This window comes from Vicugna pacos, unplaced genomic scaffold, assembly GCF_048564905.1.
Source record: "Vicugna pacos unplaced genomic scaffold, VicPac4 scaffold_200, whole genome shotgun sequence".
Classification (NCBI taxonomy): domain Eukaryota; kingdom Metazoa; phylum Chordata; class Mammalia; order Artiodactyla; family Camelidae; genus Vicugna; species Vicugna pacos.
Window position 1 is genome coordinate 17,552 of NW_027328879.1, and position 17,652 is coordinate 35,203.

Consider the following 17,652-nt stretch of genomic DNA (forward strand, 5'->3'; position numbering starts at 1 on the left):
CTCCTCAATCCGTGCAGCCAGCTTTTCGCCCAGCTTCTCTTGGTGTCTCCCATAAAGTCGACTCCACCGGGACTGAGCAAGTCTGAAAGAACCTTGCAGCCTCACCAGTAAGCTGATGACAGGCAGATCTTCCACTGTCTTCCCTTTCAGGTTCTGGAAACTGACCTGTGAACTCAGGTCTTTGGGCAGCAGCAGTATCTCAACTTACACAGCTTCCCGGACCAAACACCTAAGCCAAGCTCCACAGAGGGCGGCAGCCCCTCCATCACACTGATCCACCCACAGAACTCTGCCCGGTTACCTAGGATCCAACAGCCACAACAAGCCTCGCGGTACACACCAACATTCCACCTGGAATCCAACCGGTAACTGCCATCCCCAATGGCTGCTGCATCTTGTCAGTGTTGGGGGAGGGGCTGCATCCGACCAGAGGTTCCTAAGGTAAATGTGATTCTTCCCACTATAGTCCCATGGGCCTTTGTTCTTCCCTCTTTCCTTTTGTTCAGATCTGTATGCACAGTACCAATGGACGGAAGCGTGTCCATTTTCAGTTGATGATTTCACACGTCTTTAAACTTTCTAACAGTTCACAGTACACAGAGTCCCACTAAAGGAAACTTACGTTCCTGTAATATCCGTACACCCGGAATACATATCCGTCTGTTGATTTCTGCTGAAACACCCGCACTCTCAGGACACGGATCCATTGGTTCCATGGGGGCTGAAATTCCTAGAAATGAAACCAACCCCAATGTGCAGTTTACTGTCTGTCTCTTTTGCTCTTAATACACATTTGCAGAGCTACTTGTCTTTGTTATAGGCTTATGCCATTTCTTCTCCACGTAGGGTACAATATGGCATTCATTCCTCCTGTTGGAAGACTTGCAAGTCTATATCAAGGACTAGGAATCCACTGGACTCCAAATCGGCATTTGGGTTAGGTCACGCTAAGCTCTTTTGAATCAACATTTATGAATATAAATGCACGCCTCTGATTTCCGAATACAAGTGTGCTGAGTACATGCAAGCCGCGATACTGGTTCGATGCATTCTGAATGATCCTTGACATCACCTTGAGTATTTTCTTTTGAATAATCATGGTTCCCTTGGTATATGTCAGCCAACCATACCCTTTTGGTGCTAGTTTGTTTCTTTGATTCTTTGTTGGTCTGCTTCTCGTTTGTTTGGCAAACACGTCAGGCCATGCATCTCTCCGTTCGCTTCAAACAGAGAGTCATATAAGCTGATTCACTTAAGATAGTGCTTCCAATCACCTAAGATTTCCTGCTTCCCTCTCCCATCTTTAGGGTTTTGATGTCCTCCTTGCCTTGTTCTTGTTTCTTCTTTGCCACTCATGCTCCTCTTGCATTTCCAATAATGGTTTTCTTCTTTCCATTTCATCTTGTTCCTTTTCTATTCAAGGGAGAATTCTCATCCTGCCTTTTAGGATAAGAATCGAACTGCTGTATTCTTTTTTTTTTTTCTCGAACTGATGAATTCTTTTAAGATTTGCTGGTCTGTGGAATTCTCTAGCTCTGCCGTTATTAGAAACAGCGTTCATGTGGCATAGGCTTCCCTAGATGGCAGCATTTGGCCATTCAGGATATGGTCTATGTCCTGGCACTCCTCCCTGTCCTACACGATTGCTGCCGAGATATCAGCTGAAACCCCTCTGGAGGTTCTCTTGTGACTATGTTGGTTTCCTCCAGGCGCATTTTTAGTCACTGGGATGCTCATGAACTTTGTTGATTTGAATCAAAGAGCTGCTGCTAGGTCTATAGTGATTCCACCTCCTTTGGACGCTGTGTACTTCCTGAATTCGCATAGATGATTCTTTCTTGGCTTTCAGCATGTTTCAGTCTGATTTTTCTGCAGATAACTTTTCAGACATTTTTTGTTTCTTTATCTCTTTCTTTTCCATCTTGGACTCTTATGAATCCTAGTCTTTCATGCCTTGTCTAACCCCAGGATTCAACAGCAATATTTTCTTTGGTTTGCACTTGCTTTCCTATGTCTGCTTCTGACCGAGGGATTTCTGTTCCCCTGTCTTCACAGTCAATCACGGGTCCCTCTGCATAATCTAGTCTGCTTAGGACTGATGTTTAGCCCTGATATTATCTCATCCATTGAGTTTTCTGATATTATTTGGCTCATCGTTAGACTTTCTCTTCCCTTTTCTGGTATTCTGCCTTTTGTGATTCTGAGACACTGTTGTTGTTCAGTGTTTCCCTCACCTCCGCTTTCAATTCTTGCTCTGTATAGCGTTTTGCAGTCTAGTTGTTTGAAAGCTTATCTTTTGGGCCTTCAATCTCTTTGGAACTGAAAATGGTACTTCCTATTTCTTTTACTGTACTTCTTTATATCTCCTGGTCAGGTAATATCAAGTATCTAATGTAAATTTCTAGGGCTTTGTTAAGTGAAAATTTTAGACCCTTGTCTCTACGCAATTCCATGGGGTTTCTGTGAGGACAATTTCTCCTAGACATTGATGCCATGTCCTGTTCCTGTGTGTGTTGTCTGGTATATCTCCAATTGCTGGTGTTGCCTTAGTTGTGATGAACACCCCGTAGGATTTTGATTAGCATAACCTCATTTTGATTACGCTTATCTCGCAAAGGGGAAAGTGCACAGGACACTTCCTCTTGTGGAAATGAAGCTTCTAAAGGTTCTCAGCTCTGCATTCTGCTCTATGTCAATTTGGAGTGTTTCCAAAACAGCAAACTGAGAGTGCGCTTGTGCTTTGTAGTGCCACGGGAATGTCCCAATGAAACCAGTTCTTCCCAAACCTTCTGTGTCTACAGAAACACCAGTGGAAGCATATCTATGGATGTCACACATCAGGGCCTGCTGGAATGATCCCTCAGACCGACCTTGGTGTCCTCGATGACGTACCGTGCCGGTGCCATCCAAAAGTTAGCATCCGCATTTGGGAGATAATGCTGAAGGATATGCTCCATCTTCTCAAGCTGTGGACTTGGTCCACTCTTCCTTGTCCTCTCATCCTTGTGGCACGGGTGCACGAAGGCAACCACAGAGCTGTTGCGCATCCTGTGCCTCAAACCAAACCATAATCCCAGCCCAGGTTATGAAATTATCAGATCCTGAGGCTTTTCATACTGATTTCAAACCCAAGGCCCCCTGGATCCCTCAGACCAGATGCATGATATCTCTGATTCAGCCCCACACGTGCTCTATTGGCAACATGCCAAATTGGTCCCTGGTCCTGCAGATGCACTGGGTGTCGCCATGGGACATATCGATAATCTCAACCACGTTCGCTAGGGTGGTTGCTTTATCATTGGGGTCACAGGTCGGTTTGCTCTCTTGATAGGACCCACCACATCCCACAACGCACTCCAGATCCCTGAGACTCAGCGTGTGCCATCATCCGTAGCCCTATCCCTCCCTGACCGCTGCCTCAGCTGCCTCAAATTTGGCAGCTCGGATCTTTGTCTCAGAACCAACTGTGGGGATATTTTGCACTGGTTTCTTTGAGTTCTGTCAGCCAAGCATCTGCTGTGCACTCTTCAAACACGCAGTGCATCACCTTCAATCCCATGTCTCCTGTCCGCTGAGAGTGTGCGTCCAAGTTAAACAGAGTTTCACCCTTGTTGCTCCATCACCAGGGGTCAGACCCTGCACTGGTTTCCATTCCCTGCTTTGCCTTCTCCTGCTTCCAGGTGTCCTGAGGCCTCATCCTGTCTTTGGAAGTAACAGACCTCTCTTCGGCAAGTGTCCTGTGCCAAGGGCTGGGTGAGTGGATGTTTCCATTGCTCTGTACATGGGAGCGAGTGAGTGCAGGTTGCACTTCTTCTCTGCCAACTGGGCATCGATGAATCAACACTATCCAGATACATTTCACAGAAATCTGATATTTGATTTGCTCTTTGTTTCTATACATCCGTGGTGGGAGGGATTGTCTGAAGACAACTGTTTTGACATTGTGTTGATATCTCATTTGCAGTCTTTAAGAAGTTTAACAGAATTCATTTACATGTTTTGGGAGTTATACGAAAATGAAGTTATTTTTTGAAACACACTAAATCGACCTAGAAGCCAGACTTGTCAATTTTGGTAACATTTTTTCAGCTCTACGGAAAACCTAGACAGATAGAATGCAAACTAGCAGTCCAAACTGTTAAAGGGGTCATGTCAGCTCTTTACAGTTGAAGCCTCCGAAACCAACAGGAACCATTAAATAACTATTGGAAACATGAAATAACCCCCAACCTTGGATACACTTGTGCATGTGGTGCCCTTTACTCCGAATGACACCTACTGGTCAATGTTGGCATTTCAAGGGGTAACATCCCTCTCTAGGAAAATACAAGAGGAAAGAAACCAAATATATCCATTTAGGTTTGAATCCAAAAGCACCTAGAGGCATAATAGCTAGGAGAACCCTGCTGCAGTTATGCTACTCTATTGAGAACCAGGTGTTCTTCTATCAGTGATGAGAACGCTTAATCATCCGATCACGTTGGGTAAAGCAATTTAACGCAACCAAGTCTACAACCCCATGATATAGTGCCCCCGGGGGCTTGAATCAAGTGAAAGATGGTCCACATAAGCAGTGTCTTTAATGTCATTGGTGACATTTACAGTTCAGTTCACTATCTGACTTATACTATTTACCTATACTGTCTTGAAAAACTGAGGCCTAATACATATACAAGTTCAGTCAAAGATTCCCCTCACTTACCACACTCCCTTCACCCCAGAGAAGACATAAACCCAACATTTGCTGAATCTAGCGGAAGGCCATGGTTTCTTTGTGTGAGCTAAGTATTCAATTCCTATCTATTTCAGTCGAGACTCTTTGACCTTTAGGAGTTCAGTGTTGTTGACAGAGTGTGAAGCTGGAGGAACTCTGATCCTAGGAGGGGCTTGCTCTTCTCGTACTGGCTTCATTGCAGCTCAGGTACTGACCCTTCCAAATGGATGCCTGAGAGGAGGGGAGGGAAGAGCAAGTGCTTGATAGCAAGGCCCAAACCTGGGAAAAAGGCTTACCTGGGCTTGGTGCATTTTGGTCTGAGTGGCTTGGAAATGCCCCTTGGGATGTGTGGATTGTCACGACCTCTTCCAAGAACATGAGCGTTTTGATCATCTCTGCCATCTCTTCTCTTTTAGACGTCAGGGATCTTGGACCCGTACTTGGAGCAGAGAATCGAGGAACTTCCTCAAGTCCACGTTGGCACTCCGTATGTTTCTGCCAGTTTCAGCGAGGTTCAATATGTCTCATGAATGTCTTGCGAGCCTGGTATCCTCTACAGCTGTCTCCAGGCCAGTCTTCTCCATTGTAGCAGAACGTCTCTCATCAATGTGTTCGCATCTCTCCTCAATCCGTGCAGCCAGCTTTTCGCCCAGCTTCTCTTGGTGTCTCCCATAAAGTCGACTCCACCGGGACTGAGCAAGTCTGAAAGAACCTTGCAGCCTCACCAGTAAGCTGATGACAGGCAGATCTTCCACTGTCTTCCCTTTCAGGTTCTGGAAACTGACCTGTGAACTCAAGTCTTTGGGCAGCAGCAGTATCTCAACTTACACAGCTTCCCGGACCAAACACCTAAGCCAAGCTCCACAGAGGGCGGCAGCCCCTCCATCACACTGATCCACCCACAGAACTCTGCCCGGTTACCTAGGATCCAACAGCCACAACAAGCCTCGCGGTACACACCAACATTCCACCTGGAATCCAACCGGTAACTGCCATCCCCAATGGCTGCTGCATCTTGTCAGTGTTGGGGGAGGGGCTGCATCCGACGAGAGGTTCCTAAGGTAAATGTGATTCTACCCACTAGCTTCCCATGGGCCTTTCTTCTTCCCTCTTTCCTTTTGTTCAGATCTGAATGCACAGTACCAATGGAGGGAAGTGGGTCCCTTTTTAGTTGATGGTTTCACACGTCTTTAAACTTTCTAACAGTTCACAGTACACAGAGACCCTCTAAAGGAGACTTATGTTCCTATAATATCCGTACACCCGGAATACATATGCGTCGCCTGATTTCTGCTGAAACACCCGCACTCTCAGGACATGGATCCACTTGTTTCATGGGGGCTGAAATTCCAAGAAATGAAACCAACCCCAATGTGCACTTTACTGTCTGTCTCTTTTGCTCTTAATACACATTTGCAGAGCTACTTGTCTTTGTTATAGGCTTATGCCATTTCTTCTCCACGTAGGGTACAATATGGCATTCATTCCTCCTGTTGGAAGACTTGGAAGTCTATATCAAGGACTAGGAATCCACTGGACTCCAAATCGGCATTTGGGTTAGGTCACGCTAAGCTCTTTTGAATCAACATGTATGAATATAAATGCACGCCTCTGATTTCCGAATACAAGTGTGCTGAGTACATGCAAGCCGCGATACTGGTTCGATGCATTCTGAATGATCCTTGACATCACCTTGAGTATTTTCTTTTGAATAATCATGGTTCCCTTGGTATATGTCAGCCAACCATACCCTTTTGGTGCTAGTTTGTTTCTTTGATTCTTTGTTGGTCTGCTTCTCGTTTGTTTGGCAAACACGTCAGGCCATGCATCTCTCCGTTCGCTTCAAACAGAGAGTCATATAAGCTGATTCACTTAAGATAGTGCTTCCAATCACCTAAGATTTCCTGCTTCCCTCTCCCATCTTTAGGGTTTTGATGTCCTCCTTGCCTTGTTCTTGTTTCTTCTTTGCCACTCATGCTCCTCTTGCATTTCCAATAATGGTTTTCTTCTTTCCATTTCATCTTGTTCCTTTTCTATTCAAGGGAGAATTCTCATCCTGCCTTTTAGGATAAGAATCGAACTGCTGTATTCTTTTTTATTTTTCTCGAACTGATGAATTCTTTTAAGATTTGCTGGTCTGTGGAATTCTCTAGCTCTGCCGTTATTAGAAACAGCGTTCATGTGGCATAGGCTTCCCTAGATGGCAGCATTTGGCCATTCAGGATATGGTCTATATCCTGGCACTCCTCCCTGTCCTACACGATTGCTGCCGAGATATCAGCTGAAACCCCTCTGGAGGTTCTCTTGTGACTATGTTGGTTTCCTCCAGGCGCATTTTTAGTCACTGGGATGCTCATGAACTTTGTTGATTTGAATCAAAGAGCTGCTGCTAGGTCTATAGTGATTCCACCTCCTTTGGACGCTGTGTACTTCCTGAATTCGCATAGATGATTCTTTCTTGGCTTTCAGCATGTTTCAGTCTGATTTTTCTGCAGATAACTTTTCAGACATTTTTTGTTTCTTTATCTCTTTCTTTTCCATCTTGGACTCTTATGAATCCTAGTCTTTCATGCCTTGTCTAACCCCAGGATTCAACAGCAATATTTTCTTTGGTTTGCACTTGCTTTCCTATGTCTGCTTCTGACCGAGGGATTTCTGTTCCCCTGTCTTCACAGTCAATCACGGGTCCCTCTGCATAATCTAGTCTGCTTAGGACTGATGTTTAGCCCTGATATTATCTCATCCATTGAGTTTTCTGATATTATTTGGCTCATCGTTAGACTTTCTCTTCCCTTTTCTGGTATTCTGCCTTTTGTGATTCTGAGACACTGTTGTTGTTCAGTGTTTCCCTCACCTCCGCTTTCAATTCTTGCTCTGTATAGCGTTTTGCAGTCTAGTTGTTTGAAAGCTTATCTTTTGGGCCTTCAATCTCTTTGGAACTGAAAATGGTACTTCCTATTTCTTTTACTGTACTTCTTTATATCTCCTGGTCAGGTAATATCAAGTATCTAATGTAAATTTCTAGGGCTTTGTTAAGTGAAAATTTTAGACCCTTGTCTCTACGCAATTCCATGGGGTTTCTGTGAGGACAATTTCTCCTAGACATTGATGCCATGTCCTGTTCCTGTGTGTGTTGTCTGGTATATCTCCAATTGCTGGTGTTGCCTTAGTTGTGATGAACACCCCGTAGGATTTTGATTAGCATAACCTCATTTTGATTACGCTTATCTCGCAAAGGGGAAAGTGCACAGGACACTTCCTCTTGAGGAAATGAAGCTTCTAAAGGTTCTCAGCTCTGCATTCTGCTCTATGTCAATTTGGAGTGTTTCCAAAACAGCAAACTGAGAGTGCGCTTGTGCTTTGTAGTGCCACGGGAATGTCCCAATGAAACCAGTTCTTCCCAAACCTTCTGTGTCTACAGAAACACCAGTGGAAGCATATCTATGGATGTCACACATCAGGGCCTGCTGGAATGATCCCTCAGACCGACCTTGGTGTCCTCGATGACGTACCGTGCCGGTGCCATCCAAAAGTTAGCATCCGCATTTGGGAGATAATGCTGAAGGATATGCTCCATCTTCTCAAGCTGTGGACTTGGTCCACTCTTCCTTGTCCTCTCATCCTTGTGGCACGGGTGCACGAAGGCAACCACAGAGCTGTTGCGCATCCTGTGCCTCAAACCAAACCATAATCCCAGCCCAGGTTATGAAATTATCAGATCCTGAGGCTTTTCATACTGATTTCAAACCCAAGGCCCCCTGGATCCCTCAGACCAGATGCATGATATCTCTGATTCAGCCCCACACGTGCTCTATTGGCAACATGCCAAATTGGTCCCTGGTCCTGCAGATGCACTGGGTGTCGCCATGGGACATATCGATAATCTCAACCACGTTCGCTAGGGTGGTTGCTTTATCATTGGGGTCACAAGTCGGTTTGCTCTCTTGATAGGACCCACCACATCCCACAACGCACTCCAGATCCCTGAGACTCAGCGTGTGCCATCATCCGTAGCCCTATCCCTCCCTGACCGCTGCCTCAGCTGCCTCAAATTTGGCAGCTCGGATCTTTGTCTCAGAACCAACTGTGGGGATATTTTGCACTGGTTTCTTTGAGTTCTGTCAGCCAAGCATCTGCTGTGCACTCTTCAAACACGCAGTGCATCACCTTCAATCCCATGTCTCCTGTCCGCTGAGAGTGTGCGTCCAAGTTAAACAGACTTTCACCCTTGTTGCTCCATCACCAGGGGTCAGACCCTGCACTGGTTTCCATTCCCTGCTTTGCCTTCTCCTGCTTCCAGGTGTCCTGAGGCCTCATCCTGTCTTTGGAAGTAACAGACCTCTCTTCGGCAAGTGTCCTGTGCCAAGGGCTGGGTGAGTGGATGTTTCCATTGCTCTGTACATGGGAGCGAGTGAGTGCAGGTTGCACTTCTTCTCTGCCAACTGGGCATCGATGAATCAACACTATCCAGATACATTTCACAGAAATCTGATATTTGATTTGCTCTTTGTTTCTATACATCCGTGGTGGGAGGGATTGTCTGAAGACACCTGTTTTGACATTGTGTTGATATCTCATTTGCAGTCTTTAAGAAGTTTAACAGAATTCATTTACATGTTTTGGGAGTTATACGAAAATGAATTTATTTTTTGAAACACACTAAATCGACCTAGAAGCCAGACTTGTCAATTTTGGTAACATTTTTTCAGCTCTACGGAAAACCTAGACAGATAGAATGCAAACTAGCAGTCCAAACTGTTAAAGGGGTCATGTCAGCTCTTTACAGTTGAAGCCTCCGAAACCAACAGGAACCATTAAATAACTATTGGAAACATGAAATAACCCCCAACCTTGGATACACTTGTGCATGTGGTGCCCTTTACTCCGAATGACACCTACTGGTCAATGTTGGCATTTCAAGGGGTAACATCCCTCTCTAGGAAAATACAAGAGGAAAGAAACCAAATATATCCATTTAGGTTTGAATCCAAAAGCACCTAGAGGCATAATAGCTAGGAGAACCCTGCTGCAGTTATGCTACTCTATTGAGAACCAGGTGTTCTTCTATCAGTGATGAGAACGCTTAATCATCCGATCACGTTGGGTAAAGCAATTTAACGCAACCAAGTCTACAACCCCATGATATAGTGCCCCCGGGGGCTTGAATCAAGTGAAAGATGGTCCACATAAGCTGTGTCTTTAATGTCATTGGCGACATTTACAGTTCAGTTCACTATCTGACTTATACTATTTACCTATACTGTCTTGAAAAACTGAGGCCTAATACATATACAAGTTCAGTCAAAGATTCCCCTCACTTACCACACTCCCTTCACCCCAGAGAAGACATAAACACAACATTTGCTGAATCTAGCGGAAGGCCATGGTTTCTTTGTGTGAGCTAAGTATTCAATTCCTATCTATTTCAGTCGAGACTCTTTGACCTTTAGGAGTTCAGTGTTGTTGACAGAGTGTGAAGCTGGAGGAACTCTGATCCTAGGAGGGGCTTGCTCTTCTCGTACTGGCTTCATTGCAGCTCAGGTACTGACCCTTCCAAATGGATGCCTGAGAGGAGGGGAGGGAAGAGCAAGTGCTTGATAGCAAGGCCCAAACCTGGGAAAAAGGCTTACCTGGGCTTGGTGCATTTTGGTCTGAGTGGCTTGGAAATGCCCCTTGGGATGTGTGGATTGTCACGACCTCTTCCAAGAACATGAGCGTTTTGATCATCTCTGCCATCTCTTCTCTTTTAGACGTCAGGGATCTTGGACCCGTACTTGGAGCAGAGAATCGAGGAACTTCCTCAAGTCCACGTTGGCACTCCGTATGTTTCTGCCAGTTTCAGCGAGGTTCAATATGTCTCATGAATGTCTTGCGAGCCTGGTATCCTCTACAGCTGTCTCCAGGCCAGTCTTCTCCATTGTAGCAGAACGTCTCTCATCAATGTGTTCGCATCTCTCCTCAATCCGTGCAGCCAGCTTTTCGCCCAGCTTCTCTTGGTGTCTCCCATAAAGTCGACTCCACCGGGACTGAGCAAGTCTGAAAGAACCTTGCAGCCTCACCAGTAAGCTGATGACAGGCAGATCTTCCACTGTCTTCCCTTTCAGGTTCTGGAAACTGACCTGTGAACTCAGGTCTTTGGGCAGCAGCAGTATCTCAACTTACACAGCTTCCCGGACCAAACACCTAAGCCAAGCTCCACAGAGGGCGGCAGCCCCTCCATCACACTGATCCACCCACAGAACTCTGCCCGGTTACCTAGGATCCAACAGCCACAACAAGCCTCGCGGTACACACCAACATTCCACCTGGAATCCAACCGGTAACTGCCATCCCCAATGGCTGCTGCATCTTGTCAGTGTTGGGGGAGGGGCTGCATCCGACGAGAGGTTCCTAAGGTAAATGTGATTCTACCCACTAGCTTCCCATGGGCCTTTCTTCTTCCCTCTTTCCTTTTGTTCAGATCTGAATGCACAGTACCAATGGAGGGAAGTGGGTCCCTTTTTAGTTGATGGTTTCACACGTCTTTAAACTTTCTAACAGTTCACAGTACACAGAGACCCTCTAAAGGAGACTTATGTTCCTATAATATCCGTACACCCGGAATACATATGCGTCGCCTGATTTCTGCTGAAACACCCGCACTCTCAGGACATGGATCCACTTGTTTCATGGGGGCTGAAATTCCAAGAAATGAAACCAACCCCAATGTGCACTTTACTGTCTGTCTCTTTTGCTCTTAGTACACTTTGGCAGATCTACGTGCCTTTGTTATAGGCTTCTTACATTTCTTCTCTACGTAGCGTAGAATATGGCATTCCTTCATCCTGTTGGAAGACATACAAGTCTACATCACGGACTAGGAATCCATTTGATTCCAAATCGGCATTTGGCTTAGGTCACGATATGCTCTTATGAATCAATATTTACGAATATGAATGCACGCCTCTGATTTCCGAAGACAAGTGTGCTGAGTACATGCAAGCCGCGATACTGGGTCGATGCGTGCTGAATGATCCTTGACATCACCTTGAGTATTTTCTTTTGAATAATCATGATTCCCTTGGTATATGTCAGCCAACCGTACCCTTTTGGTGCTTGTTTGTTGGTTTGATTCTTTGTTGGTCTGCTTCTTGCTTGTTTTGCAAACACGTCAGGCCATGCATCTCTCCTTTCGCTTCAAACAGAGAGTCCAATAAGCTGATTCACTTAAGAGAGTGCTTCCAATCACCTATGATTTCCTGCTTCCCTCTCCCATCTTTAGGGTTTTGATGTCCTCCTTGCCTTCTTCTTGTTTCTTCTTTGCCACTCATGCTCTTCTTGCATTTCCAATAATGGTTTTCTTCTTTCCATTTCATCTTGCTGCTTTTCTATTCAGGGGAGTATTCTCAACCTTCCTTTTAGAAGAAGTTTTGAACTGCTGAATTCTTTTAAGATTTGCCGGTCTGTGGAATTCCCTAGCTCTGCCGTTATTAGAAATGGTGGTCATGGGGCATAGGCTACCCTAGGTGGCAGCATTTGGCCATTCAGGATATGGTCTGTGTCCTGGCACTCCTCCCTGTCCTGCAATATTGCTGCCCGAGATATCAGCTGAAACCCCTCTGGAGGTTCCCTTGTGACTATGTTGTTTCCTCCAGGTGCATTTTAAATCACTGGGATATTCGTGAACTTTGTTGATTTGAATCATACAGCTGCTGGTAGGTCTATTGGGATTCCACCTCCTTTGGATGCTGTGTAATTCCTGAATTCGCATAGATGATTCTTTCTTGGCTATCAGCAAGTTTCAGTCTGATTTTTCTACAGATACATTTTCAGACATTTTTTGTTCCTTTATATCTTGCTTTTCCATCTGGGATTCTTATGAACTCTAGTCTTTCATGCCCTGTCTTAAACCAGGATTCAACGGCAATGATTCATTGGTTTGCACTTGCTTTCCTATGTCTGCTTCTGACCGAGGGATTTCTGTTCCCCTGTCTTCACAGTCATTCACGCGTCCCTCTGCATTATCTAGTCTGTTAAGGACTGAATTTTAGCCCTGATATTATCACATCCATTGAGTTTTCTGATATTTTTTGGCTCGTTTTTAGACTTTCTCTTCCCCTTTTCTGATAATCTGCCTTTTGTGATTCTGAAAACCTTTTGTTCTTCAGTGTTTTCCTGACCTCCATTTTCAACACTTGGTCTGGAGAGCGTTTTGCAGTCTACTTTTTGGAAAGCTTATCTTTTGGGCTTTAATAACTTTGGAACTGAATATGGTTCTTCCTGTTTCTTTTAGTGTACTTCTTCATATCTACTGGTCAGGTAATATCAGGTATCTAATGTAGACTTCTAGGGCTTTGTTAAGTGAAATTTTAGACTCTTGGCTCTACGCAATTCCATGGGATTTCTGTGAGGAGAATTTCTCCTAGACATTGATGCCATATTCTGTTCCTGTGTGTGTTGTCTGGTATATCTCCAATTGCTGGTGTTGCATTTGTTGTGATGAACATCCCATACTATTTTGATTAGCATAACTTCATTTTGATTACGCTTATCTCACAATTCTGAAAGTGCGCAGGTGTCCTCTTGTGGAAATGAGGCTTCTAAAGGTTCTCAGCTCTGCATTGTGCTCTATGTCATTTTGGAGTGTTTAAAACAAAGCAAACTGAGAGTGCGCTTGTGCTTTGTAGTGCCACGGGAATGTCCCAATGAAAGCAGTTCTTCCCAGGGCTTCTCTGTCTCCTGAAACACCAGTGGAAGCTCATCCATGGATGTCACACATCAGGGCCTGCTGGAATGATCCCGCAGACCTACCTTGGTGTCCTCGGTGCCGTACCGTGCCGGTGCCATCCAAAAGGTAGCATCCGCTTTTGGGAGATAGTGCTGAAGGAAATGCTTCCTCTTCTCACGCTGTGGACTTGGACCACTCTTTCTTGTCCTCTCATCCTTGTGGCACAGGTGCACGAAGGCAACCACAGAGCTGTTGTGCATCCTGTGCCTCAAATGAAACCATAATCCCAGCCCAGGTTAGGAATGTAGCAGATCCTAAGGCTTTTCATTCTGATTTCAAACCCAAGGCCCCCTGGATCCCTCAGACCAGATGCACGATAGCTCTGATTCAGCCCCACACGTGCTCTATTGGCAAAATGCCCAATTGGTCCCTGGTCCTGCAGATGCACTGGGTGTGGCCATGGGACGTATCGGTAATCTCAACCGCGCGACCAGTGAGGTTGCTTTATCATTGGTACACAGTTCGGTTTGCTCTCTTGATTCCACCCACCACATCCCACAATGCACTCCAGATCCCTGAGACTCATCGTGTGCCATCATCCGTAGCCCTATCCCTCACTGAACGTTGCCTCTGCTGCCTCAAATTTGGCATCTCGGATCTTGGTCTCAGAGTCAACTGTGGGGAGATTTTGTGCTGGTTTCTTTGAGTTCTGTCAGCCAAGTATCTGCTGTGCACTCCTGTAAATCTCAGCACATCACCTTCAATCCCATGTCTCCTGTCTGCTTGAGAGTGTGCGTCCAAGGTAAACAGAGTTTCACCCTTGTTGCTCCATCACCAGGGGTCAGACCCTGCACTGGTTTCCATTCCCTGCTTTGCCTTCTCCTGCTTCCAGGTGTCCTGAGGCCTCATCCTGTCTTTGGAAGTAACAGACCTCTCTTCGGCAAGTGTCCTGTGCCAAGGGCTGGGTGAGTGGATGTTTCCATTGCTCTGTACATGGGAGCGAGTGAGTGCAGTTTGCACTTCTTCTCTGCCAACTGGGCATCGATGAATCAACACTATCCAGATACATTTCACAGAAATGTGATATTTGATAAGCTCTTTGTTTCTATACAGCCTTGTTGGGAGGAATTGTCCGAAGACACCTGTTATGACAGTGTGTTGATATCTCATTTGCAGTCTTTAAGAAGTTTAACAGAATTCATTTACATGTTTTGGGAGTTATAGGAAAATGAAGTTATTTTTTGAAACACACTGTATCGACCTAGAAGCCAGACTTGTCAATTTTGGTAACATTTTGTCAGCTCTACGGAAAACCTAGACAGATAGAATGCAACCTAGCAGTCCAAACTGTTAAAGGGGTCATGTCAGCTCTTTACGGTTGAAGCCTCCGAAACCAACAGGAACCATGAAATAACTATTGGAAACATGAAATAACCCCCAACCTTGGATACACTTGTGCATGTGGTGCCCTTTAGTCCCAATGACCCTTCTGGCCAATGTTGGCATTTCAAGGGGTAACATCCCTCTCTAGGAAATTACAAGAGAAAACAAACCAAATATATACATTGAGGTTTGAATTCAAAAGCACCTAGAGGCATTTTAGCTAGGAGAACCCTGCTGCAGTTATGCTAGTCTATGGAGAACCAGGTGTTCTTCAATCAGTGATGAGAACGATTAATCAGCCGATCATGTTGGGTAAAGCCATTTAATACAACCAAGTCTGCACCCCCATGATATAGTGCCCCTGGGGGCTTGATCAAGTGAAACAGGATCCACATAAGCTGTCTTTAAAGTCATTGGCGACTTTTACGGTTTAGTTCACTATCTGACTTATACTATTTACTTATACTGTCTTGAAAAACTGAGGCCTAATACATATACAAGTTCAGTCAAAGATTCCCCTCACTTACCACACTCCCTTCACTCCAGAGAAGACATAAACCCAGCATTTGCTGAATCTAGCGGAAGGCCATCGTTTCATTGTGTGAGCTAAGTATTCAATTCCCATCTATTTCAGTCGAGACTCTTTGACCTTTAGGAATTCAGAGTTGTTCACAGAGTGTGAAGCTGGAGGAACTCTGATCCTAGGAGGGGCTTGCTCTTCTCGTACTGGCTTCATTGCAGCTCAGGTACTGACCCTTCCAAATGGATGCCTGAGTGTTGGGGATTTAGGAGCAAGTGCTTGATAGCTAGGCCCAAACCTGGGAAAAATGCTTAGCTGGGCTTGGTGCATTTTGGTCTGAGTGGCATGGAAATGCCCCTTGGGACGTGTGGATTGTCACGACCTCTTCCAAGAACATGAGCGTTTTGATCATCTCTGCCATCTCTTCTCTTTTAGACGTCAGGGATCTTGGACCCGTACTTGGAGCAGAGAATCGAGGAACTTCCTCAAGTCCACGTTGGCACTCCGTATGTTTCTGCCAGTTTCAGCGAGGTTCAATATGTCTCATGAATGTCTTGCGAGCCTGGTATCCTCTACAGCTGTCTCCAGGCCAGTCTTATCCATTGTAGCAGAACGTCTCTCATCAATGTGTTCTCATCTCTCCTCAATCCGTGCAGCCAGCTTTTCGCCCAGCTTCTCTTGGTGTCTCCCATAAAGTCGACTCCACCGGGACTGAGCAAGTCTGAAAGAACCTCGCAGCCTCACCAGTAAGCTGATGACAGGCAGATCTTCCACTGTCTTCCCTTTCAGGTTCTGGAAACTGACCTGTGAACTCAGGTCTTTGGGCAGCAGCATTATCTCAATTTACACAGCTTCCCGGACCAAAGACCTAAGCCAAGCTCCACAGAGGGCGGCAGCCCCTCCATCACACTGATCCACCCACAGAACTCTGCCCGGTTACCTAGGATCCAACAGCCACAACAAGCCTCACGGTACACACCAACATTCCACCTGGAATCCAACCGGTAACTGCCATCCCCAATGGCTGCTGCATCTTGTCAGTGTTGGGGGAGGGGCTGCATCCGACCAGAGGTTCCTAAGGTAAATGTGATTCTTCCCACTATCGTCCCATGGGCCTTTGTTCTTCCCTCTTTCCTTTTGTTCAGATCTGTATGCACAGTACCAATGGACGGAAGCGTGTCCATTTTCAGTTGATGGTTTCACACGTCTTTAAACTTTCTAACAGTTCACAGTACACAGAGACCCAATAAAGGAAACTTATGTTCCTGTAATATCCATACACCCGGAATACATAACCGTCTGTTGATTTCTGCTGAAACACCCGCACTCTCAGGACACGGATCCATTGGTTCCATGGGGGCTGAAATTCCATGAAATGAAACCAACCCCAATGTGCAGTTTACTGTCTGTCTCTTTTGCACTTAATACACATTTGCAGAGCTACTTGTCTTTGTTATAGGCTTATGCCATTTCTTCTCCACGTAGGGTACAATATGGCATTCATTCCTCCTGTTGGAAGACTTGCAAGTCTATATCAAGGACTAGGAATCCACTGGACTCCAAATCGGCATTTGGGTTAGGTCACGCTAAGCTCTTTTGAATCAACATTTATGAATATAAATGCACGCCTCTGATTTCCGAATACAAGTGTGCTGAGTACATGCAATCCGCGATACTGGGTCGATGCATTCTGAATGATCCTTGACATCACCTTGAGTATTTTCTTTTGAATAATCATGGTTCCCTTGGTATATGTCAGCCAACCGTACCCTTTTGGTGCTAGTTTATTTCTTTGATTCTTTGTAGGTCTGCTTCTCGTTTGTTTGGCAAACACGTCAGGCCATGCAACTCTCCGTTCGCTTCAAACAGAGAGTCATATAAGCTGATTAACTTAAGATAGTGCTTCCAATCACCTAAGCTTTCCTGCTTCCCTCTCCCATCTTTAGGGTTTTGATGTCCTCCTTGCCTTGTTCTTGTTTCTTCTTTGCCACTCATGCTCCTCTTGCATTTCCAATAATGGTTTTCTTCTTTCCATTTCATCTTGTTCCTTTTCTATTCAAGGGAGAATTCTCATCCTCCCTTTTAGGATAAGAATCGAACTGCTGAATTTTTTTTTTTTCTCGAACTGATGAATTCTTTTAAGATTTGCTGGTCTGTGGAATTCCCTAGCTCTGCCGTTACTAGAAACAGCAGTCATGTGGCATAGGCTTCCCTTGATGGCAGCATTTGTCCATTCAGGATATGGTCTATGTCCTTGCACTCCTCCCTGTCCTGCACGATTGCTGCCGAGATATCAGCTGAAACCCCTCTGGAGGTTCTCTTGTGACT

At 45.4% G+C, this 17,652-nt stretch overlaps 1 long non-coding RNA gene across 1 annotated transcript; it reads left to right on the forward strand.

Moving 5' to 3' along the window:
• Positions 1-8,135: 8,135 nt before the first annotated feature.
• On the forward strand, positions 8,136-10,730 carry LOC140695377 (uncharacterized). Its single transcript, XR_012071107.1, has 4 exons — positions 8,136-8,246; positions 9,015-9,087; positions 10,144-10,255; positions 10,465-10,730. It is a non-coding gene; the product is annotated as an uncharacterized lncRNA (long non-coding RNA).
• Positions 10,731-17,652: the final 6,922 nt, after the last annotated feature.